Source organism: Ornithorhynchus anatinus, chromosome 1, assembly GCF_004115215.2.
Source record: "Ornithorhynchus anatinus isolate Pmale09 chromosome 1, mOrnAna1.pri.v4, whole genome shotgun sequence".
In the NCBI taxonomy this organism is placed as follows: domain Eukaryota; kingdom Metazoa; phylum Chordata; class Mammalia; order Monotremata; family Ornithorhynchidae; genus Ornithorhynchus; species Ornithorhynchus anatinus.
In genome coordinates, this window is record NC_041728.1 from 10,591,982 (window position 1) to 10,618,415 (window position 26,434).

A 26,434-nucleotide genomic window follows, 5' to 3' on the forward strand; every position below is an offset into this window, starting at 1 on the left:
ATTATTTTGTATCTACACCAGCTCTTAGTACAAGGTCTTGGGCATAGTAAGTACTTAATAAATACCATTTAAACAAAAACAGGAATGTTGGGGGGGCATGGATCGAGCCGTTCCTACTCTTCTATATTCCCAGGTATCTATCACAGAGCTCTGTACCCTACGGGCGCTCAGTAAATGTTGCTATTGCTCCTGCTGTCCCTGTGGCTTTCCGACAGGGCGACCTTCCCCTTCAAACCAGTGAATTATCTCAGACCTTCCAGAAGCCCTATCCGGGGAGGTCAGAAGGGATACAGTCATTCCCATTTTCAGCTGGAGAAAGTGAGATTAAAAGACTTCCTATCTTGAGCCTGAGGAGGATCTGCAGCACACCCCACCCACACACCAGCCGGAAGGAGTTACATGGAGCTTCTCAAAGAGATTTCATTCTCACATCCAGCGTGGGGCTTAACGGCTCAGACTGCTGCTGGGAATGAGCAGATCGGGCCCTGCCTCGGAACTCCAAATACACCTGGGCTCTTCCCCACCCCTGGCAGATGGCAGATGTGTCAAGCACTGTACTAAGCACTGAGGGAGAGACAACATAATCAGGTGCTACCCCCGAGAGCAGAGAACCATTAGACCACAAAGTCTTTGAGGGCGCAGATCGTGTCTACTGACTGTTGCCCTCTCCCAAGTTATCAGTAGAGTGCTCTGCACAGAGTAAGCTTTCAATAAATAACTTTGAGATTTTGAGGTCTCGAAAGAGAAAGAGAAGAAGGAAAGAAAGAAAGAAAAGAGAGGTGCGGTTTAAGGAGTGAAACTACTTTGAACCTGGAGGAGGAGTTTCAAGAACAGGACTCCTATGGTGGCAAACAAGCCCAGAACCACAAAAAGACAGCCACCGAATATCTTGCCCCAAAGTACCGTGGGACTAAGTTATGGAACACGGCTGAATACCCAAACCACGAAGACACCCCGCTAGATTGTGAACTCCTTGAGAATCGTATCTACCTACCTTCTGTACTCTCCCAAGTGTTTAGTACACAGCAGTGAACACAGTAAGTGTTCAATGCCGCTGATTAATTGATTGACCCAACGGACGCTAATTCAAAATGCAATTCTTGCAGAAACAAGGAAAATGCAGAGATGACGAGAAACTGGAGAAGGTGTTTCAGTTTAAGCCATTTGATTTTCCAAGGTCAGATGTTTCCCCCCCCCCCATTTTTAATCAAGTTCATCTGCTAGGTGGAGATGACTCTGTTTCATAGTTACATATTTTTCTCATCTTCTTGGCAATTTTTCATGAATCTCTTCCCGTTAATCATGAATTCTGCTCTTCTGGCACCAGGGCCAAATCCCTGAGAGGATGTGGTCCAACAGTTGTGCTCTTCCTAAGAGCTTCATATTCCTCCGGGCTGCCTAGCTCCCTCTTGCCTTCAGTGTGGATGTGGGATGAAAGGTCAGGGTGAGAGTTTCCTCCAGCCCTGATTGGAGGACGGAACCATATGACTAGGAAGACTAGTCATGATGTCACCTGCAGTCTGGTATCGCCAGAGACAGGCGGCATTTAACAAGACACTGTAATTCCCGTTTTCAAAAGCCAAAAAAGAAATAATTACAGATTTTTATAAGTTTTTACAGACCAAATCACTATATTCCTGCAGTGAGGGAGGACGGGCAGGAGGCTGAAGAGTTTCCTCCTGAATTCAGAAGTTCCCGCTAATTCAGCCAACGTAATCTTTAAAGCCCACATTACTTTGAAATTTCTGCCATGGGCAGGCCACGTACCATCACTTTGCCATCAAAGGATACATTTCCCAGTGGAATCCGTTGCTTCTAAGAGGATCCATATGTCCTGTCTATATCATGCCACAGCTTCTAGTGCGACTTGCCAGCCCTCCAAACCACAGCAGGGCCCGAGAGACTGCCACCCACCAAATGTCTCCTGGAGACCTTTCCAGTTTGACTTTGGTCTGAACTTAAAAAACAAAATCATAATAATATCGATACAGCCTCACTGTTCTAACGGCCTTTTGCCAGGATCAGGGTTATCCATTTCAAGGCTTTTATTTCCTTGAGTGAATTCCAGGAAGGCCAGCGGAGTAACGTTTCCAATTAATGTGTGAATACTCAGGATCATATCTGCTACGGAGCTATTATTTTGGACTGCACACTTCACTGAGAAGTCAGTTACAGACCCTAGCACATCATCAACATCCTGAGAAGGCTAAAAGCCTGACTCTTCCTCCTCAGACTGCCAAATAGCTAAACGGTTCACAGCACAGTCCCCCTTTCACTGAAAGAAACTGAAAAATAAAAATAAGTCAGTGTGTCATGGCATTTCTCAGAAAAAGGTAAAACAGAGCCTATGATGAAGTTGGTGACCAAAGGTTATGACAATTTGGCTTCTTCATCCGTACTTCACTGAAAGCGGGCCTATCCAAGTGTTTCCGGAAGTGATTCAGACCAACAACTCCGGGAAGTGGAAGCAGCTTGGCCTAGAGTGGAAAGAGCACAGGCCTGGGAATCAAGAAACCTGGGCTCTAATCCCAACTCTGTCACTTGCCTGCTGGGTGACCTTGGGCAGGTCACTTAGCATCTCTGTGCCACAGTGTTCTCATCTGTAGAACAGTGATGTTCTCCCTTCCACTTAGAGCGAGAGACAGAAATGGTGTCTGATTTGCCAAACAAGGTGCTTGGCACCTAGTAAGTATTGAAGACCATAAATTATTATGTAATAATCGTTCTAAAGGATGGGGAGGACACTAAGAAACAATTTCAAAATCAGACTAAAGAGCCATCCATGCCAAGTTTTCTCTCCAGAAATATTTACAGGTTGCTTAAGTAACTCCACTTTGATGGTTAGGAGAGGATGATCTAAAATCCCTATCTTTTCCCTCTAGTAGTCCATCAGTGGCCTCTTCTCCATGAGTTAAACCAAACCCTCCTTGAACCTGCTGACATTTTGAGTTTCCACAACTCTCTGCAGTAAGAAATCGAAACATCAGTCAGGTTTGTTCTCAGTCTTTGTCATTCCAGACTGGAGAGTCACAAGTTTTGCAGTTCGTAGAGAACCACAGAGCAACTCTGCCACTTGTCTGCTGTGGGACCTTGGGCAAGTCCACAACCATGTGCCTCTGTAAAATGGGGATTAAGATTGTGAGCTCAATGTAGGACATGGATAGTGGCCAACCTGATTAACTTGTATGTACACCAGCACTTAGTACAGTTCCTGGCACACAGAAAGTGCTTAACAAATATCACAGTTATTAATTAACTCAGTTGGTTTGGGAAAGTTTCATTCCCAGGCCCATTCTGAAACCTTCCCAGCTCCTCAAGGCTCTCTCTTTCCCAGCTGCATCAGCTAACCCCTTCTCCAGGACCTGAACTCCACCTTCACAACAACAACAACAACAGTGGTATCCATGAAGCACTTGCTACGTGCTAAACGCTAAGATTGACACCATGCATTCAGATCAGATAAAGTTTCTGTTGTCCCATATGGGTCTAAAGGTGGGGCTCTTTCACCCCCATTTTACAGATGAGGAAACTGAGTAACAGAGAAGTGAAGGAACTTGCCCAAGAACACACTGCAGGCAAGTGGCAGAGCCAGGAGTAGAACCCAACTCTCTGGGACTCCCGGGCGCCGGGCTCTTTCCACTAGGCTACGCCGCGGAGGCAAACTCTGTTCAGGTTGTTTTGACACTCCCCTCTTCGCCTTCCACCGCCCATCAGCCTGCAGAGAGGGTGAGAGAACAAGCTAACCTTCCTTCAGAGACCTGCGCCCAAATCCTGGAGAGCGACTGTCTCCGCTTTGTTTCCTGACACCCAGCAGAGACCAAATTGCCCGGAGCCAAAAAGCAAGGCTGATGCTGGGGTTAGCGCGTTGAGGCGGCCGGTGTGATGCCGTTGACGATTTCCATGCCAATTTTCTGTTTGGACATGTTCTAGTGAATATGCTGACAAGAGAGTTATGCAGAACAAGAAATTGATCTCGGGTTTCGAGATGGGTATAAATTCCTAAATGTTTCTGGAACTTTGCTGTAGAAAAATCAGTGAACCAGTTTGGGTCGCCATTCTCTGTTCTCACTGAGGTATACACTAACTCTGGAGAGATTGGCTCAAACCTGCAACGGATGAAAGAGGAATTGAAGGTTCAGGCTTTCTCTCCTTTCTCGACAACCCTCTGAGTTTTTAGTCTCTGTTCAGCTTTTCACACTACACCTGTGTTTGGTCTTCTGGGCCCACAGGACTCCATCTTTTCTGTCTGCCACCCTGGGGAGCCCCACTCTTGGCCTTTATGCCCCCCTCCCCTCAATAGCATGCTTGTGGCTCAGTGAGTGAAAGAGCCTGGGCTTCGGAGTCAGAGGTCATGGGTTCGACTTCCGGCTCTGCCACTTGTCAGCTGTGTGACTGTGGACAAGTCACTTAACTTCTCTGTGCCTCGGTTACCTCATCTGGAAAATGGGGATTAACCGTGAGCCTCACGTGGGACAAGCTGATGACCCTGTATCTACCCCAGCGCTTAGAACAGTGCTCTGCACATAGTAAGCGCTTAACAAATACCAACATTATTATTGTGCTCGTGTGTGATCTCTCTGTCTCTGCCATTTCAATTAATCAGTCATATTTACTGTGTGATTACTGTGTGCAGAGCACTATATTATTGCTGTGTTGTTCTTTCCAAGTGCTTAGTACCGTGCTCTGCACACAGTAAGTGCTCAGTAAATATGACTGAATGAAATGAATAAATAAATTAAGCACTTGGGAAAGAATTTATAATAATCATGGTATTTGTTAAGTGCTTACTCAAATGCAAGGGACTGTACTAAATGCTGGGGAGGATACAAGCAAATTGGGTTGGACACAGTTCCTGTCCCACATGGGGCTTACAGTCTTAATCCGCGTTTTACAGATGAGGTAACTGAGGGACAGAGAAGTAAAGTGATTTGCCTGGGGTAACACAGCAGACAAGCGGAGGAGCAGGGATTAGCACTCAGGTCCTTTGGACTACCAGGTCCGTGCTCTATCCACTAACGTATGCTATGTATCAAAATTGGTAGACATGTTCCCTGCCCACAAGGAACTTACAGTTTAGAAGAGTGTTACGGCAACTCCCATCTCTAGGATTTGAACTCTACCTTCAGCTGAGAAAAATCTACTTCAGAATGTTTTCCATTTCTGCCGTTCCCTCTCTCCTCTCATCTATCTGCAGGGAGTAAGGTAGAAGAGTCTATGTTACCGTCATTGAACAAAACTGATTGAATGTAAGCCGGGTTCCTCTCCTGCCACTGCCATGTGCCTGCTGAGTGCTCTTGGCAAGTTGTTTCGCTTCTCTTTGCCTCAGTTCCTTCATCTGTGAAATGGAGATTAAATACCCTCCTCCCTCCCACGGAGACCTTGAGCCCCATGTAGGGCAGGGACCTGATTAACTTGCTTGACGCTAAGTAAGTTCTTAACGAGTTTCAATATTTACTGTTACTTACATTTAGATAGTGCCCAAGACAAGGCTAGTAATTGGATGGAAAGGACCCTGGGCTAATATTGCTTCCTGCTCACATTCCATTACTGAACCTGACCTTAGGACCTTCCTCAAAGCCAGATTAGTGTCCCCAAACAAACGAGGAGACAAGTCAGATGGAAGAGGTCAGGTTTGGACCAGGGACTCCACACTGTAACCCAAACCGTGCCTTGGGATCTGACCTAGCTCTGTTGTTACCACACAGTGATAGAAGCAGAGTTGTATTTACTGAGCTTACTGTGTGCAGAGCACTGACCTAAAAACTGAAATAATGTTGCTGAGAGATTCACAGTCCTAATAGATAGTAATGGAGAAACAGTGTTGCCTAGTGGTTGGAGCATGGGCCCGGGAGTCAGAAGGACCTGGGTTCAAATTCCAGCTCCGCCACTCATCTACTGTGTGACCTTGAGCGAGTCACATCATTTCTCTGGGCCTTAGTTACCTCATCTGTAAAATGGGGATAAAGACTGTGAGCCCCATGTGGGACAGGGACTGTGTTCAACCTGATTACCTTGTATGTATCCCAGCACTTAGAAGAGTGCCTGTCACATCGTAAGCACTTAAATACCATAAAAAACTCCACCTTACAATGCAAAATGAAATGATTACAATAATAATAATAATAATAAGCAATATGGGCCAAGAGCTGAACTAAGCGTTGGGGGAGAGACGATATCAGATCGGACACGGCCCCCTTCCTCGCAGTGTAAGTAGGAAGGAGAACTATCAATCCTATTTATTAAGTGCTTAATAAATGTGCAGAACCCTGTACTAATCACTCGAGAGAGTACGTATTTGTAGACATGTCCCCTTCCCACAAGGAGCTTACAGTCTATTACAGATATAAAATACCCATTTGACAGATGAGGAGCCCGAGGTACAGAGCAGTGATTTGCCAAAGGTCACACGGCAGGGAATTGACAGAGCTGGGGTTAGAACTCTGATCCTCCGACTCCCAGGCCGTGTTTTTTCCACTAGGCCTGCTCACTGAATGTGTCTGATATAGTGTTACAATTTACTCTCCCAAGGACTTAGGACAGTGCTCTGCACAGAGAAACAGCATGGTGTGGTGGATAGAGCATGGGCCTGGGAGTCAGAAGGTCATGGGTTCCAATCCTGGCTCCACCATTTGTCTGCTGTACCATTGTTTGTGTTGGGCAAGTCACTTCACTTCTCTGTGCCTCAGGTACCTCATCTGTTAAGTGGGGATTGAGACTGTGAGCCCCATATGAGATAGGGACCGTGTCCATCCTGATTTGCTTGTATCCATCCCAGCGCTTAGTACCATGTCTAGCACATAGTAAGTGCTCAACAAATACTATTATCATCACAGTGCTCTCTACACAGTAAGCGCTCAGCGTGGCTCAGTGGAAAGAGCGCGGGCTTGGGAGTCCGAGATCACGGGTTCTAATCCCGGCTCTGCCGCTGGTCAGCTGTGTGACCTTGGGCAAGTCATTTAACTTCTCTGTGCCTCAGTTACCTCATCTGTCAAATGGGGATTAAAACTGTGAGCCCCACGTGGGACAATCTGATCACCTTGTATCCCCTAGAGCTTAGAACAGTGCTTTGCACATTTTATTTATTTAAATACAATTGGCTGATTGACTGACTAGGAGACGGTGGGGGTATCACCAGCTATGGGGACTCCCTCCCCACCAGGCCCCACACACCCAAATAATCACTTCAGGCCTGAGTTGCGGTGGACTGAGGGGGTGGGGGGGTTGGGAGAGGAGCTCCTCTGGCCCACAGATTCAGGCCAGTAGTAGAGTGCATCAGGAAGCCAGAAGTGGAGAAGTTCTCTAAGTACAGGCTCAGTTCATTCAAACTAGACGAACCGAGGCCACAATGCATCTTAGAGAACCAAGCATATCTGTAATTTATTTTTATTAACGTCTGTCTCTCCCTCTAGACTGTAAAGGTCATTGTGGGCAGGGACTGTGTCTGTCTAATGCTATATCCTATCTCCCAAGAACTAAGTATGGTCTTCTGCACACAGTAAGTGCTTAATAAATACGATTGAATAGAATGAATGAATGAACAAACGAACGAACGAACAAGCCCCGGAAAGGCAGAAGGCGCAGGTTCTCGTCCCACCCCTGCCACTTGCCTGCTGTGTGAGCTTGGGCAAGTCGGGAGACATCTCTACATTCTCATCTGTAAAATGGGGATGAGAAACCAGCAATCCCTACCTCTTATGTGTGTAAGGGGCATGCTCAATCTTATTATTTTATACCTACCTCAGTGTTTGGCACAAGCACTTAAAAAATGCCATCATTATTTGATGAACTAACCTGTTGGAGGCAGCTTCCAGGTGTGGAAGCTCCTACAGAGAACATCACACCGTCACGGCGTTCCAACATGCAGGAGGCAGACGGTTAAGCCAGCAGACTTTGAGGGACAAAGCTGAAATGTAACTTCACTTCAAAGCTACTGAGGCTGAAAACTTCCCGTGGGTGTGCACCGTGTCTCAAGGGTCTTTGTGCCAAGTGAAATTTTCACACTAACAAGAGGGAAGAGACTTGAGGAGTTCTCCCATGACTAGAAAGCTCTCCGTGTGAGAGCAGTGCCCTGTCAGTGCCAGCTTCTGAGGGCACACCCATAAACCTCATTAGTACCAGCGGAACAAGACAGATTTGCTGATGGAAAGACTCAGCGAGAGGAAGAGATTAAAATAACTAAATCCAAAATGTGTTTTGTTTCGCACTGGCAATTTTCTGCATCGTGCCTTCTGAACACGTCCGCCATTATTCTAAAGTTTGTATGGATGAGGTATAAATGGCTCCATTAAGAACATTCCCAAAATAAACATTTCCCAGCTCCTAATCTAACTGTAAAATTGAGGAGAGAAGAGGATATTGAAAGCAAGATTCCTCAATGATGTTATTTCTGGAGACCAGAATTTGGGGGGAGCTATAAACAGCCATGAGTGGTTAGGGGAAGAGGATCCCCCCTAGAGCTTTTCCTAGCCTAGAGTCATGCTCTCTTCCCGTTCGCTGTCGGTTAAGTGCTTGTAGATAACTTTTCACCCACTCCATTAACGGAGGGACAGAGCGCCTTTCACCTGGGACCTCTGAAAGACATGGCATTTCTTTTTAAAAAGACACATAAAATGGCTCCAAAGTCCTGATTACACCTTTCAAACTTTCAGTCACACACTTTGTCTAGACTTCAGTGGTAGACGTAACCACTTCAGCAATTAGCTAAAGAATTATATGATTTGGCACAAGTCTCTAAGAGAGGAATCGGTGTGTAATTTAATCAAATGTGAAAGCATAGTCCCATGCCCTGATAAATACTAGCCAGTTTACTGGTAAAGACAGAAGAGTGCTTTGGGGTTTTTTGGTGTTTTTTTTTAAATGGGACTTTCTGGGACTCCCAGCCCTTTAATTATTGGTCAAATGATTTAAAAAATGAATTTCAAATCAGCAAGGAACTAAAAGGGCTCCTATCAGAATCCTTGGCAAAGTTCTAAATGCTGGGCACGCCTTGAAAATGTCCCCTGTATGCTATGACTCACCTTAGCAGTGGGAGGAGAGAATAGTGCATTAACTTTTCCTGCCAGGAGACCCATTTGGCAAATCACCTCTGCAGGAGCCTAGTTAAACCGGTGACAGCCAGGATAAGAGGATTGTCTCTGCGGACAGCTGAAGTACCCAGTTGCCCACCTCTTCCCCTAGCAGAGGTTGTGTCTAAGTCCCCTCTCCTCCCGATCTCGGCCCATTCAGCCCAAGAACAGGATCGGGAACTGTCCCTATTGGGCCAGGGTGAATATTTTCCATCCTGTGCCAGGCTCTACTTTTCCAAAACACTAAAGCAGAAAAAAAAAAAGTGTCTTCATTTCTCTGAACACGTCTCACTGTCATCCAAATTACTATTTAATATGTCGTGGTATTATCCCCTTTGTTTATCATGGTGAACACAAAGGCCCAGTGTATCTAAGAAGTTTGTTTCGGGTCCCTCAAGGACAGGAGCAGCACGGACTAGTGGAAAGAACATGGGCCAGGGAGTCGAAGGATCTGGGTTCTAATCCAAGTTCTACAATGTACCTGTTGCACTACCTTGAGCAAGTCATTTCAATTCTTTGCTCCTCAGTGTAACTCATCTAAAAAGTGGAAAATAACACTTCTCCCTCTTCTTCAACCACGGGGAACAGAGACTATGATCGGTCCCCTTAAATGAGTTCTTACTGTGTGCAGAGAACTGTATGAAGTGCTTGGGTGGGTATAAAACAACAGAGTTGGTAGAAACATTCCCCTTTGGAACTCCCAGATTTAACAGATTAAGTTTGAGTCAGGGTTTGAGTCAGGGAGTGGTGGTGTCGGGGGCAACTGGAAGGGGGTGAATCAGTCGATCATATTTGAGTGCTTACTGTGTGCAGGGCACTGAACTAAGCACTTGGAAGAGTACACTATAATAGACCCGGTAGACACATTCCCTGCCCACAGTGAATTAACAGGCTAGAACACTAAAGAACAGCAGAACAAGACTTTGGCTGAGGAGAAGCCTTGATCTTGTCAGTCAGAACTCCTGAACCACGATGGATGCTCCCTGCCACCTCCGCCACAGATTTTACTCATTTTCAAAGCCCTCCTGAAATCACCCCTCCTCCAGGATTCCTTCGCTAATTTCTATTCTCCCCAGGTTACATTCCCTCAACTGTTATTTCAACATCCCACCTTCTTGTGTTCTCACAACTTCTTAAAACACTTAGGTACATATTCCACACACCCTAGTACTTAAGCACTCACTCATGTACATATCCCCTTTTCCTTCTAAATATAAATTTCAGGGTCACTCTCCCCCCCAAAATTATATGCTCCCTGGGGTCATGGTCCATGTCTACTACATCTATTGTGCTCTCCTAAGAGTTTAGTACATTCTCTGCACACAGCAGACAATACAAGAGAACACATGAGAGAAGTCAGAAGGACAAAAACAAAGGAAACATACATTTCAGGACCCAGAGTTGCAGGCACCTTTGGGAGAGAAATGAGAAGTTGAATCCATCCTTCCGGTTTCAGGGAGACAAGGAAGGAGAAAGGCAATCTGGGAGAGACTAGAGTAAAGGATCCATGTGGGAGGCTGGACCTCCTTGTGGTCCACGTCAGGGCTATGTCAAGGCTCCATCAAAAGAGAAGGGAAAGAAAAGATGGCAGCAAACGAAAGACGATGGAGGCAATAATAATAATTGTGGTATTTGTTAAGTGCTTACTACGTGTGAGGCACTGTATTAAGCACTGGAGTAGACATAAGGTAATCGAGTGGGACATAGTCCCCGTCCCACATTGGACTCTCGGTCTTATTCCCCATTTTACATATGAGGGAACTGAGGCCCAGAGTTGTGGAGTGACTTGCCCAAGGTCACATAGCAGACATATGGCAGGACCAAGATTAGAACCCAGGTCCTTCAGACTCCCGAGTCCATGCTCTAACCATTACACTGGGCTGCTTCAGGTGATGAAAAGAGGATTGAGAAGGACACATAGGGAAGCAGAAAGAGGAGGTAGTTGAGGACTAGAGGCAAGGGAGGCAGTTGGTGGAGACACACACACATACACAAACACACACACAACCGCTCAAAATGAAAGCCAGTCCCCCGACAGCAGCAAAAGAAGAAAATCGCCATAAAATTGTTCTCCCCTTGAGATAGCTTCGTTCCACACCATAAAGTCATCACTGTCAAAAGTAGTAAAGTCTTGGAGACTAAATGTTCTCAGATTGTGTACCTAGAATGCACCTATTGCTTTTCACTTAAAAAGAGACCTGGCCAGAGCCAAAAGCTTTGTCTTAGAGTTCTTGGGTTTTAAAAACATCCCACACAAGAATGAGATGGTAATACTTAAAAACACTCCCCCTATTCTCCCCAGGTTAGGAAGAGCTGACTCTGGAGAAGGGAGCAGAAGCTGATATGAGACCCCAAGTTGCTCCTAGGATGATTAAGGTCAAAAAAGCAAAAAATCATCCCTCTAATAATAATTATGGTATTTGTTAAGCGCTTACTATGTTCCAAGCACTGTTCTATGAGCTGGGGTAGATACAAAGTAATCTGGTTGTCCCACGTGGGGCTCACAGTCTTAATCCCCATTTTACAGATGAGGTAACTGAAGCACAGAGAAGTTAAGTGTGCCCAAGATCACACATCAGACAAGTGGCAGAGCTGGGATTAGAACCCAAGTCCTCTGACTCCCAAGCCCATGTCCATTCCACTGTCACACTGCTTCTAATTAGAGAAACAGTATAGACTACTTCAAACTCACCAAGGAAAATGAGCATCCACCATATAAGAGTTTAGGAATTACCTTAAGGTGGTCCTGATGACAGGATGGGATGGGAGTCAGGGATGATAATGTCCTAGGCAGAGGAAGAGAGGAACTCCAGAGACAAGTAGGGACAGAGCTTAAATAATCCTCTGAATGTCATCCTCAGACAGAGGCTGGCATCCAGCAGGGACCCTAGGTCCCATGGGTTTGTACAGATCAGGGAGGGAAAGGTGGGGGCTTTCCTGGAACTGTCCCTGTCACTTCCCACCAGGAACATGAACACAAAGCCTGGTTGTCAGATCTTACTTCCTTCCCTGAGATGTTCTCCTGGACCTAGAGACATTCTGCTCGCTTATTCTCTACTGAATCAATCGATGGTATTTAATGAGCACTTACTGTGAAGGGCTTTGTACTAAACACTTGGGAGAGTACCATAAAACATAGTCGGTAGACAAATCCTCTGCCAACAATGGAATGCCATCAACCCACACATAAAACCAGGCCTTAATGTTTTTACTTAACTACAGTACTTGAAATATTACATTCATGCCACCTCCTTATGACGAATTTGGGGCTTCTAACAACCCACTATGGTCTAAAGGACAGAACCCAGCTCTGGGAATCAGAAGGACCTGGGTTTTAATCCTGACCCTGCCACTTGTCCAGTGTGTGACCTTGGGCAAGTCACTTCACTTCTCTGGGCTTCAGTTACCTCATCTGTACAATGGGGATTAAGACTGTGAGACCCATGTGAGACAGGGATCTTTTCCAACATGATTAGCTTGTATCTACCCCAGCACTCAGAACAGTGCTTGACACATAGTGAGCACTTAAATACCATCACCATCATCGGGCACCAACTGGGGGGAAGAGCACTGGGCTAAGCACTTGGGAGCATCCAGTCTAGTAGATGTGGTTCTTGCTCCTGAGAAGCTGACAGACTGATAAGGGAGACAGGAAGAAAAGACAAACCTGCAGTAGGAATAAGACAGTGACACTAAGAGACTGAGGCATCTAAAAATTCATACAAATCAGCCTGAAACTCAAAGTTTCAGATTCCAGTCTGACTTGGTCTCCCCAGTGATACTGCCACATGAAAGAAGCTTTTTTTTATGGATAAAGATTAGGCAGTAGCCAATTGACCTAGATAGACTGCAACTATGTGCTTTATGAAGATGTTCTGTCTGTAAAAGCAATGAAAAGTTGCCAGGACTCTCGTGATTTAGGCTTGTTTATCCGAGTCTAATGATGCATAATCCTAGGGAAGGAGCATGGCTTAGTGGGAAGAGCACAGGCCTGGGAATCAGAGGTTCTAATCCCAACTCAGCCACTTGGGTGCTGTGTGCTGTGCTTGACCTTGGACAAGCTGCTTAACTTCTCCGTGCCTCAGTTTTCTCAACTGTCAAATGGGGATTAAATCTTACTTCCACCTACTTAAACTGTGAGCCACATGTGGGACAGGAACTGTGTCCCCCCTCATTATTTTATATCTACCCCTTCATTTAACAAGCACAATAATTAATAATTTAAATGAATTATTAGCTGGCTTCTGGCATGGCCCCACTAAATCTTCAACCAGACTTGCTTTTTACTAACTATAGGCCAGTGAATACTTCCTTGAGAAAATAATCATTCCAATGAAAAGAGGAAACAGGAAACACCAAGGCATTTTGTAAGCTGCAGAGAGTTAGAGCCAAAAAGGGTGTCAGCTAGAGAAAACTAGTCCTCAACGTTCCCCTGAGTATGGGTGTCTGCAGTATTGGGTAGGCATGTAAATTGGTCAACGATCTCTCGGGGACCCCAAATCAACCGTTTCATGAAGCTTCTAAAAGCTCTTTCCCGTCATAGACCAGCTACGATCTCCCATCCCTGTACACCTCTGCTTCAGGGTCTAGAGAAGTTACCAATTCAGATTGGGTCTGCAGTTTGTGGGAGGCCTGTCTCTAGATTGACAACCTGTTAGCAGAGAATTGCATTAACCAAGCACCTATTGTGCAGCGTGGCTCAGTGGAAAAAGCACAGGCTTTGGAGTCAGAGGTCATGGGTTCGAATCCCAACTCGGCCACTTGTCAGCTGTGTGACTTTGGGCAAGTCACTTAACTTCTCGGTGCCTCAGTTACCTCATCTGTAAAATGGGGATTAAGACTGTGAGCCCCACGTGGGACAACCTGATTCCTTTGTGTCTACCCCAGCGCTTAGAACAGTGCTCGGCACATAGTAAGCGCTTAACAAATACCAACATTATTATTATTATTACTTAATGCTTGAGAGAGTGCAACACAACTAGCTGACATGATTCCTGCCCTCAAGGACCTTAAATTCTTGCAGGGAAGACAGACCCTAAAGTTACAATAAGTGAAGAAATAATAGAGAATACAGATACATATATGAGTGCTTTGGTTGTGCTTTGGTTGGAGGTGTAAGAACCCAATCGATCATATTTATTAAGTGCCTACTATGTGCAGAGCACTGTACCAAGCACTTGGGAGAATACAATAAACAGATACATTCCCTGCCCACAGTGAGCTTACAGTTTAAAGGGGGAGACAGACATTAATATCAATAAATAAATTACAGATATGTACATAAGTGCTGTGGTGCTGGGAGGGGGGATGAATAAAGAGAGCAACTGCGGGTGATGCAGAAGCGAGTGGGAGAAGAAAGGAGGGCTTGGTCAGGGAAGACCTCTTGGAGGAGATGTGCCTTCAATAAGGCTTGGAAGAGGGGGAGAGTCAATGTCGGTCAGATTTGAGGAGGGAGGGAAGTACAGGCCTGAGGCAGGACCTGGGTAAGGGGTCAGTGGCGTGGTAGAAATAATCGAGGTAGCATTAGAGGAGCGAAGTGTGTGGGCTGGGTTTAGGAAAGTAGCAAGGTGAGGTACGGATGGGGAGGCAAGGTGATCGAGTGCTTTAAACCCAGCTTCCATACAGCAACCCACAAGGGGTGAATGATTTGCAAACATTTCCCAAAGCCTAAGAAAATCCAAGAAAATCCAAGAAAGCTTAAGAACACAAATGAAAGAGGAAAGCAACTGTCTCTGAAGAAATTCCAGTTCTCTCCTCAGTTGTGCCTTTCCCAGAGGTGACTGAATCCCAAAAGTCAAGCACAGACACATAAAGACTGAGGTGCTCGGACAGTACCAGGCTTAGTTGAGATAGATGATTTCAAATGAGTCGGAGCTGCCAAAATCTGCCAAAGAGTACCTGGAGAACCATCTCAGGAGATCGCGGGCCCTTTCTAAGTCTGATATTCGGTCCGGAGCAAACTAAAGTGACTCTGATGGGCAGAGGAATCCAGTTAGATGGTGTGGCTGAGGGATCAGCCCACAGTATCTGCCGAGGGACTTCTGAGTGCCGACCACTGTACTGAACACCTGGGAGAATCTCTATTTTGGTAACCTAGCCAAAAAAAGGAGGTCTGGGTGGAGACATTCTTTCATTCAGTCATATTTACTGAATGCTTACTGTGTGCATAGCACTGTACTAAGCTCTTGGGAGAGTATAATAACCAACAATAATAATATAACTTAGAACAAGGGCTCCTTTTTAATTCCACCTTGGAAATTGAGACTACCCCCTGTTCCTCCTGCTGAGACTGTAAGATGGTTATGGATGGGGAATGTGTCTATTTATTGTTAAATTGCACTCTCCCAAGTGCTTACTACAGTGTGCTGCAACAGTAAGTGTTCAATAAATACGATTGAATAGATGAATGAATGCTCTGTGCATGGTAAGTGCTCAATAAATACAATTGACTGAGTTCATAAACTCTAAAACTAGGGTCTGAAAGGCTGCAGGGCATTTTGTAAAAGGGATTTTTTTTTAAATGAGAGATCACAAGGAAAGTTATTAATGGTCAGTGCCCATGGTTCATTCTGCTTGGTATTTGGTCGCTAACGATGGAAACAGCTTCACGGAACAACTGCATGCCAGTACCACTTCTTGATTTTCAAACTGAGGATTATGGACCACCTGACCATGCATATTTTCCAAACGCTCTTAAATCTATTTGAAATGCTTGAATTCTCTACCCAACTTGCTCTAGCACAGTCTCAATCTCCAACCCCCAGATAAACAATAATAATAATTCTGGCATTCATTGTGTGTTTATTATAATATTATGTGTCACGTACTGTACTAAGTGCTGGGGCTCACAGTCTCCGAAGGAGGAAGAACAGATTTGAATCCCCATTTTGCAGATGAGATAACTGGAGCACAGAGAAGTTAAGTGACTTGCCCATGGTCACACAGCAGTCAAGTGGCAGAGCCAGGATTAGAACCCAGGTCCTCTGACTCCTACGTCATGCTGCTTCTCTAAACTAGGAAAATTAGATCAAGAGCTACTGTATTCACCGAAGCACTTAGTACAGTGCTCTGCACACAGTAAATAATAATTACTATTGATGGATTAATGACCTGGGACCAGAATGAAGAGGAGGCAGCCTCATCAGATTCCTTAAAAATCTTCTCTTTGTTCTTTTCCATTTCTTGGTATTTCTCTTCTCTCTCTGCGGGTTGCTTCAACCCTCCAGAACCTCAAAGAGTTCTGCATCCCTTTGACCTTCCCCACTACCATAGAACAATCATCTTTGCGGGCACAGCCTCACCGTCTACAATATTTTCAAATTAATGGATGACTGCTTCTGCTGCGAAATCAACTACTTGTTCTTTACCGAGCCCCTCCTGTGCGTAGAGCACTGTACTAAGCATCTGGGATAGAAGACTCATAATTGACAAGAATGCTTTTAATATGTGTAATACTTTTCCTCATCAGTTTTGGTTGAACACTGTACTAGGAGGGTCATAATCATTTTGTATTGTGTTCCCAAAGTTAGACACAGTCCGCCCTCAAAGGGCTTTAACACGAGAAAGGCAGAGCCTCAGATTGGTCTGCAAAAGGAACACAGGGTGAAACAATAGATACTGATGATAAAACCAAAAAAACATGACTAGACTAAGTAATCCAATACACAGATATGTGCTGAGGGTGGCCGGTGAGATGACACGACCAGGGAGGTGGGGATTCAATCAGGGAATGCCTTTCTGGAGGAGGTGGTGTTTCAGGAGGAACACGATTTGGTAGATGTTCAAGCGCATCATTCAGTGGTATGTACTGAGTACTTACTATAAGCAGATCACTATACTTAGCGCTTGGGAGAGTACAACAGAGTAGGTAGGCACGTTCCCTGCCCACAACAAGCTTAGAGTCTAGAGGGGGATACAGACATTAATATAAATTCCAGATATTCATTTACTTATTCAATCGTATTTATTGAGCGCTTCCTGTGTGCAGAGCTCTGTACATAAATGCTACAGGGCTTAGGGTGGGGTGAATATCAAGTGCCCAAAGGGTTCAGATCCAAGTACAGTGCGTCATGTCATTTTAACCTTTTCAGCTTTGCCCAGCAATCCCCGACTTTAAGTGAAATAAATAAGGCCCAGATACTTTGTGTCTTAGAAAATTTAAGTAAGTTTGTGGCAGAGTTTAGATCAAGGATCGAGGAGAGGCTCCATTTCTCCAGATTTTGTAAATATTTCCCTGGCCCCAGGGTTGGGAAGCAGTCACTTTTCAATTGTCAATCAGAACACTCTTTCTCCTTCTGTAAAAAGACCCGGGACAACCATTCCAGCCAAGCCCCATCAAACGGTTAGGCTATAGGGTTCCTTTCGGCTCCAGCTATTTCAAGCTGTTTCTGTTCTATCAGACGAGTCCAAGTTGAGAAGCACAAAACAATCAGTCACAGAGCAGCACAGGAGAGGCTCACTTCCTCCTCACAAATGGTTCCATGAGAGGAGACTGCAATCAAACTCAACTTGAACGTCAATAAAACATTAATAGAACCCTGGGAAGATTCCCCTCGGTGCTGCTCCTGCCTCAAATAACCTCCCTTGCCTCGGCTCGAATCGCGGAGATTTAAGCTGCCCGACTCCCAGGATTAACCCTGAACGTACTTTCAGCAGAGCTGGGATTGTGGCTACTACAAGCTGGACTATCATTCTTAAACAGCAGACCAGTCCAATAACCAAGAAGTGCTGGAAACTGGTATCCTCGGAAGGATGGATGACCAGAAAAATTCCTAGAGAGGACACTTCTCCGCTCGAGAAAGGAAATGAAGTAAATGTGAACACCCTTGGAGTGGAAATGGACTTGTTTTGCTTCCCAGTTTTGGGTAATCACTCCATCAGTGGTATTTATTGCATGTTTACTGAGTGCAGAGCACTGTACTACGTGCTTGGGAGAGTACAATATACCAGAGTTGGTAGACATGTTCCCTGCCCACATGGAGTTCACAGTCCCGAGGAATAAGTATAATAATGTTATCCCTGTGACTCTTCTCTACTCCACGAAAATGAAGATCCCTTCCCAGAAAAGTTGAAGGGGTGGAGCATCAGCCAGTCAAGAGAACAGAAGGAATGGAGCAATTGCATTGTAAATTTCTGCTGGATTGTACCCTTCCACCCATGCACATAGTACAGTATTCTGTGCACAGTAAGCACTCAGTAAATACCAGTGATTGACTGATGGGGTAAAGAGAGAGAAGGAATACAAGAGAGGAGATTTCCAGGAGCAGGAAGGAGAGCCAGGTTGAATTGAAAATTCCTTTCCAAGAACTTTCAGTTTTGAAATTATGTATTTGCATCTTTGGGTGGCAGGGAGGTAAAGAAAAAGAAGGTGCCACTCGTATTGAAAGATGATGCTGCTGACAGTGGATGTATACGTCGATAAGGGACGAGAGAGACAGTGAGACAGAGAGGCAGAAGCAAAAAGAGAGAGTATTAGTTTCCATCTGTGCCGATGCTTTATTACTGCAGTACCCAGCCCTGCTCTGGGATCTGACAATTTCAAAAATCTTTCTGAAATGTGGGACAGGAGAGAGTTGGTCCCTACATGGGACACGGACTGCGTCCAGCCCAACTTGCTTGTATCCACCCCAGTGCTTAGAACAGTGCCTGGCACAGAGGAAGCACTTAACAAATACCACTACTATTATTATTTCCTGATTTCAGCCTGCCAGGTTGGGCTGCTACCCAAGTTGTCTCAACTTTCAGCTAGAATACCGCATGGTCTGAGAACGCATCCTTAAAGCGTTTACTTCCCGACCCCCATGCTCTTAGCAACCTCAGCTCACCATTCAAGCCTCTCTCCGGGAATCCTGCTATGATTTCTTCTAGGCACATATCCCACCCAGCCAAACTGTCCTGCTCTGAACCCTGCTTCAGTGCTAATGGAACTGACGCTGTTCGAGGAGTTCATCATTTGGGTTTCTGCCTTGCTAGCGCATTGGTGAGAAGCAGCAAGGCTTAGTGGATACAGCACGGACCTGGGAGTTGGAAGGTCATGGGTTCTAATTCTGACTCCGCCACGTGTCTGCTGTATGAACCTGGGCAAGTCATTCACTTCTCTGTGTCTCTGTTACCGCATCTGTAAAATGGGGCTCACAAAACTGTGAGCCCCTTGTGGGAGGGACTGTGCCCAACTCATTTTGCTTGTATCCACCCTAGTGCTTGGCACATAGTGCTTAAATACCATTAATATTATTGATGTCACTGTTCAAGACGTGAGGCCCAAGTCATAGCATTACCAATCTATAGAGTTCAAGTTGGGAGGAGGCTTGCGGCCAATCTCTGAATCTCAAAGATGCTGACTTTTTCTATTCAGTTTTCTCCTCCCTTATCAAGTGATGCGTCGGTGGATAGAGTGCCGTTAACAGAACAGAACCCTGTGGCAGCATTCAGCTGGGTGTCACTGATAATAATCTTTGGTCATTCTTAGGGTTCCCTCGTGGGAGCTGGTTTCCTTATTTCAGTTTTATTTGGGCTCATCTAACTCTGCAAAGTATTCTAGAGGTACGAGTCATCCACCTACAGCATTTCATATTTATGTCTGTCTCCCCCTCCCATGTACATATTAGTAATTTATTCATATTAATGTCTCCTCCTCCCCCTCTAGACTGTAAGCTCACCATGGGCAAGGAATGTGTCTGTTTATTGGTATAATGTACTCTCGCAAGCACTTAGTACAGTGATTTGCACACAGTAAGCGCTCAAAAAATGCAACTGAATGAATGGACTGTAGGCTCGTTATGACCAAGGAACTTGTCTGCTAATTCTGTTGTATTCTCCCAAGTGCTTAGTACAATGCTCTGCACATAGTAAGTGCTCAATCAATACCACTGTGTGACTGAAATTGCAACTCCTGAATGATGGAACCTAAGACTTGCAAGGATGTTGTTAGACTTAAATTGGAGGACATTCCTGGAGAATTGAAAAAAAAATTGTAGGTCCCTCATTGTATCCTCCAAGATAGCTAACTCAATCAATGTGCAGAGCACTGTACTAAGCACTTTGGAGAGTACAGCAGAGTTGTTAGACACAATCCCTGCCCTTGAGGAGCTTAGATTAAATCAAATAGCCCATTCACCACCCTGCTTTAGCCACTGGCAACAGGGAAAGGAGTCAACTCTGACACAAGCAGCCACAAGCCGTCATGATAAATCCTCAAAGGTTTTATAAACTCAGGGTAGCCAAATGTATTTTTATGGTACCTTAAGCTCTATATGCCAGGCACTGTACTAAGTGCTGGATAGTTGATAGTTCCCAAAGTTCATAACCTTTGTGGGGTCCTCAGGCTCTTATAAAAGGATATGGCTACCCGGGCCTTAATATTGAGGGGGGAGGCGGGGCGGGAGGGAAAGAACTCCCCTATCTCCTAGGTCAGAGATTTTTAGAGGTGCATTCCAGGCCATAAGGTGGTTCAGGGTAACCAGAGGCCTACTTAAAGGCAGGGATCACGTCTACTAACTGCCCTGTGACCTTGAGCAAGTCACTTAACTTCTCTGGACCTCAGTTTCCTTCCCTGTAAAATGGGAATGAAGCACCTATTCTCCCTCCATGAGCCCAGTCAGGTCTATGCCTGAGCTTATCTTGTACTTACCCCAGCACTTACTACAGTGCCCAACACAGAGAAAACACTTAACAAATAGCACCCCAATTACACTCTCCCAAGTGCTCAGTACAGTGCTTTACACACGGTAAGGGCTCGATAAACACCAGCGATTGATTCTGCTGCTAGTACACGACAAATTATTGTCTTTTTCAGAGAAAAATGTCCATCTATGCTCCCTTGTATTATGGGAGACGCTTGTTTATAAGCCTGAAAGTGAGGTAAAATATGGGGCTGAGGCAGACTATGAATACATGGTCTTGCTGTCAAGTGCTTACCTAGGTTCCTACATGGATACACCAGGGATATGGGAAGCGGCATGGTTAATGGATAAAGCATGGGGCTGGTAATCAGAAGGTCATGGGTTCTAATCCCGGCTCCGCAACTTGTCTGCTGTGTGACTCTGGGCAAGTCACTTCACTTCTCTGGGCCTCAGTTACCTCTTCTGTAAAGTGGGGAATTGAGACTGTGAGCCCCATGTGGGACTGGGACTGTGTCCAACCTGATTTGCTTCTATCTACCCCAGTTCTTAGTACAGTGCCTGGCACATAGTAGGCCCTTAGCAAATACCACAATTATTATTTATTATGTCATATAGTGGGTATCAGCTCGCAGGATCCTGCCAGCAGGGTAGGGGCTACTACTTGGCTCTTCCCCCCAGTTCCCACCCCCACATTGGGCTCAAGAAAGACACAAGAGGCCAGAGCAGATAACAGCTGCTTGAGCAGTGATAATATTCTGGAAGGGGTGGAGGGAAAAACATTTCACCACTATATCTTTGTTTAGGATATTATCATATCCATGCAACTCAGACAAGGGGGAGTGGAACTTGGTGAGCTTAAGCTACGGTGTTCAGTCGCTAGTATAGGATGAAAGCAGGGAATACGCCTACCAGCTCCATTATCTTGCACTCTCCCAAGTGCTCAGTACAGTGCTCTGTACACTGTAAGTGCTCACATATCCTCACCTACCCACCCTGAGACCGACCTGCTAGTCCTTGGACAGTGATGGGATACACCGGGTTTACCCTACTTATTTTGTTAACGAGGTATACATCCCCTTGATTCTATTTATCGTGATTACGTTGTCTTGTTTCTGTCCATCTGTCTCCCCCGATTAGACTATGAGCCTGTCAGTGGGCAGGGATTGTCTCTATCTGTTGCCGAATTGCACATTCCAAGTGCTTAGTACAGTGCTCTGCACATACTAAGCGCTCAATAAATACTATTAAATGAATGAAATATGATTGACACCATCCCAGTCACGATGAAGCAACGTGGTTTAGTGGAAAGAATCACAGGCCTGAGAGTCAAAGGAGCTGGGTTCTAATCCTGGGCTCTGCCACTTGCCTGCTGGGTGACCCTGAACAAGTCACATGACTTCTCGTTGCCCCAGTTTCCTCATCTGAAACATAGAGATTCGTTGCCTGCTCTTCCTACTTAGACTGTAAGTCCCATCTGGGACGGGGGCTGTGTCCAACCCGATTAACTTGTATCTACGCCACTGCTTAGAACGGAGCTTGACACATAGGAAGTGCTTATCCAATACAATCATCATCACGATAATTAGCACTCAACATCCACCTCCAGGCCTAACAGATGCTTGTCCAGGCCATGTTCAACTAAGGAAAACAGGATTTGAGGCAAAGGAATAATGGAATAAGATACCAAAGAAGGAAAAAGCAGTAATGCAATAAGATACCATAGGAGGAAAAAGCAGCCCTCAAATCCTGAGGGAGAACTGTCCTAGGATTTCTCAGAACAAACTTAAAATAGTCAATGCAAATTGGAGAGCTCCACTACTGTCTGATCGCATTCTATAATCAGGGAAGAATGTTTCATTTAATATCTAAACAGTCTTAAAGAGTTATAAATTATAATTAATAACCCATGGCAGCTAGCCAGTCTCAAGACTACAGTTTGGGAATATGAAGAAATAATTAAGAGATTTAATTGCAGAAGGAAAAGCGGAAAGAATCTGTCTGAAAGAAAGGAGTAATTTTCTTCTTATTTTTGGATGGTGATTATGTTTATTTGGTGAAATTAGTCACAAATCCACAACCACATGGCAGAATAATTTTATTTTGGCAGGCATCTCGTATAGATTCAAAAATCCCAGTCCTGATTTTTCCCCCCTTTAAGGAACATCCGAGGAGGACTGCAAATCCATAATGGTAATGATGGCATTTGTTAAGCACTTACTATGTGCCATGCACTGTTCTAAGAGCCGGGGTAGATACAAAATAATCAGTTTGGACAGTGTCCATGTCCCACATGGGGCTCACAGTCTTAATCCCCATTTTACAGAACAGGTAACTAAGGCAGAGAGAAGTAAAGTCATCTGCCCAAGGTCACAGCAGACGAGTGGAGGAGCAATTATTTGAACTCAGGTCCTTCTGACTCCCAGGTCCGTACTCTATCCACTAGGCCACTTGATCATTCCTGTCCCTAAGAAGCTAAATAATGTCATTACTGTAGACTGTAAATGCCTCCCTAGACTATAAACTCCTTGTGGGCAGGGAACGTCTACCAATCTGCAATAGTGTATTCTCTTAAGCACTTAACACAATGCTCTGCATACAGTAAGTGCTCAATAAATATGGATTTGTCCAGCCCAAAGTTCTGTCTCTGACTGAGAGATGGATATGCGTGGAGGAACTGTATAATGGTTGCCTTTCTAGGTAGCCATTCCATGGGTTAGGTGGGAATCACGAGAAACAGCGTGACTAGTGGATAAAGCCCAGGCCTGGGAGCCAGAGGACCTGAGTTCTAATGTCATCCCCATCATTTGCCTGCTGTGTGACCTTGGGCAAGTCACTAAACTTCTCTGGGCCTTAGTTTCCTCAACTGCAAAATGGAGATTCAATGCCTGTTCTCCCTCCTAGACTGTGAGCCTCATGTAGAACAGGGACCATATCACTCCTGATTAACCATCTGTACTCCAGAGCTTAGAACAGCACTTAATACATAATACCCTCCTAACAAATAGCGAAAAAAAATAAAAATTAAACACCCCTGTTTTTCTCCAATTATGATTTTCCCTAGTTTGAATTTGTGACCCTTCTGCTGGTTCTAGTCTGCTCACCTTCCCACACCAACTGGTTTTGGTAAATTGAAGAATTCATACACATACAGTTTCTTATCTCCTTCCCAACGCCCCCCGCAAAAATGTAGAGAAGGACACCCTACTTAAACACCTCAGGAGCTTGTCCCAAATTCCTGCAACCTCAAAAGATCACTGGTCAATTGTTTTGGCTTGGTATTGGTGGTTCTCCCCTCAGACCGCCCCAGCGGAAACTCACCAAAGCAGAGCTGAGTCAATACTTTAGTAGTGCTGGGTCCCGATCCCGTTCTGAAAAGAGTCCGGGCGATTCCATGATGGGTAGATATTACTCCAGGGGACTTGTTGGCCCCCACCCGCTCCATGTCCCGAGGGCATTGAAACTACCGCCATCCCAAGTTCAGCAACATCGAAGCTCCTCATTCTCTGCATGCTACAATATAATGGCAAGTTCCTTTGCTAGTATCTTCCTCCCCCAGTAATGGCCACTTTGAGGCAAAGCAGTTGGGATATTCTTCATCCCACCCCTTGTCACAACCTTTTAGAAATCACTGCAGATCTGACCCTTCACCTCACCCTATGGGAGCACCAGGAATCAAGCTAACCATCAGCAGATGAGTAGCAGCAGGTGTGATATCTGCTAATTAACCTATCAATCAATCATTTTCATTGAGTGCTTACTTTATGCAGACCATTCATTCATTTGTATTTATTAAGCACTTAGTGTTGGCAGAGCACTGTACTGAGTGCTTGGGAGAGTACAATACAACAATAATGAGACACGTTCCCTGCCCACAACAAGCATACAGGCCCCATGTTGAGCAGCCCTGGCTGTGAGGAAAACACTGGCTTCAATCAATCCTACTAAACACTAAAATTGAACCCAGGTGAGCCTCTCTCCACCTCCTCGACTTCACCACTCAAAGTCTTCTTTCTTCCGGAACAAGCGGCAGCTGGGCTGGGATTCGGTCTTCCATCTGACTGCGGGTATGAGGAGGAACCCTTCAAGATGCCAGATGTGCTCCGCTACAGGAGATTCATAGTCATAGCACAGACGGTCCACACCCTCCTCTGCTTTGTAGCTGTTTCTTTTGAATTGAAACTTGATGGTCTGCAGGTGCCAAATGTGTCAATTTCCCAGAAGGACGGGCTGTTTTTATCTTCTTAATACTCATGCTGGTAGTTGTTTAGGGCTTCTCTAGGCTGAGCGCTGCAATAGATAGGATACAATCAGACTGGACACAGTGTCCCATCTTCCAGCCTTAGGGAGAAAGAGAACAGATATTTCATCCCCATTTGACACAGGAAGAGACTGAGGTCCAGGAAAGTTAAGTGACTTGTCCAAGGTCATGCAGCAGGCTAGCAGTGGTGTCAGGATTAGAACACGGTCTTCTGCCTCCCAGTTCTGTACTCTTACCCTAGGCCATGCTGCTTCTCAATCTTTTTAATCCGGCTGTCTTATTTTTTACCTACCCCTGTCTAGATAGCACCATTTAGCAGCAGCAACATTCCATCCTGGGTTGTCATCAATCTCACCACCGACTTCTCGCTCTCATCCTCCCTCTAGCCTGGAACTCCCTCCCTCTTCGTATCTGCCAGACGATCACTCTCTCCACCTTCAAAGTCTTATTAAAACCACATCTCTGCCAAAAGGCCTTCCCCGATGAAGCCTGCATTTCTCCTACTCCCTCTGTACCACCTATGGATCTGTACCCTTTAAGCTCTTAATATTCACCCCGCCCTCAGCCCCACAGCACTTATGTATATATTAGTAATCTATTTTAATGTCTGTCTCCCCCTCCAGACTGTAAGCTCATTTGGGGCAGGGAATGTGACTGCTTATTGTTGTATTGTAATCTCCCAAACATTTAGTACATTGCTCTGTACACTTGGTCTTATGCTGTCAAGTCATTTTCGACCCATAGCGTCAACACGGATACATCTCTCCCGGAACACCCCACTCTCCACCTGCAATCGTTCTGGTAGTGGATCCATAGAGTTTTCTTGGTAAATATCCAGAAGCGGTTTACCATTGCCACCTTCCCGCGCAGTAAATCCGAGTCTCCGCCCTCGATTCTCCCCCATGCCGCTGCTGCCCAGCATGGGTGAGTTTTGACTTGTAGCAGATTGTCTTCCACTTGCTAGCCACTGCCCAAGGTAGGAATGGAGTGGGTAGGCCTCTGCTTGACTCTCCCTCCCGTAGCCGAGACTGGTATAGTACTGGAAACTTTCCAGGTGTCATCCTGAGAGGGGCTTCACGCAGTAAGCACTCAATAAATGCCAGTGATTGATTGATTGCGTGATGGGGGTCTTTAGTGGTTCACCCCATGCAGACAAAATGGATCCCAGCTTGAGCTCAGCAGTGTTTTAGGAAGGAAACTGGGTGGAGAAACAACACAGAGTCCCAGCTTGGCAGGAAGCAAGCTAGAAAGAGGAAAAGTGACTCAAAAGGAGGAAAAATACAAAATCAGGTTCCCCTTAAAACTCAGAGCTGCAGAGGGTCCTGCAACAAAGGGCTACGAGTTCATCTCTTTTGCCGGCCTTGCCCACTCAGTGAATCTCAGGTATAGTATTCATGCCCGCAATGGCCTAGAAACATTTGTTGGCCTAGGAATTAAAAATTACCATCAGAGGTTAAATGGATGGCATGGGCTCTGAGAATTGGTAAGTA

General features: G+C 45.4%; 1 long non-coding RNA gene and 1 other non-coding gene across 2 annotated transcripts in view; both read right to left on the reverse strand.

Moving 5' to 3' along the window:
• LOC114814790 overlaps window positions 1–24,385 on the reverse strand; it is an 83,582-nt gene extending 59,197 nt beyond the window's left edge. The window contains exon 1 of the long non-coding RNA XR_003762590.2: window positions 24,005–24,385. This is a non-coding gene — a long non-coding RNA (uncharacterized LOC114814790). The remainder of the gene's footprint in view (window positions 1–24,004) is intronic.
• Window positions 24,386–25,878: 1,493 nt separating this feature from the next.
• On the reverse strand, window positions 25,879–26,016 carry LOC114816528. The gene has a single exon (XR_003764316.1). It is a non-coding gene; the product is annotated as a small nucleolar RNA SNORA7 (small nucleolar RNA).
• Between the last annotated feature and the right edge of the window lie 418 nt (window positions 26,017–26,434).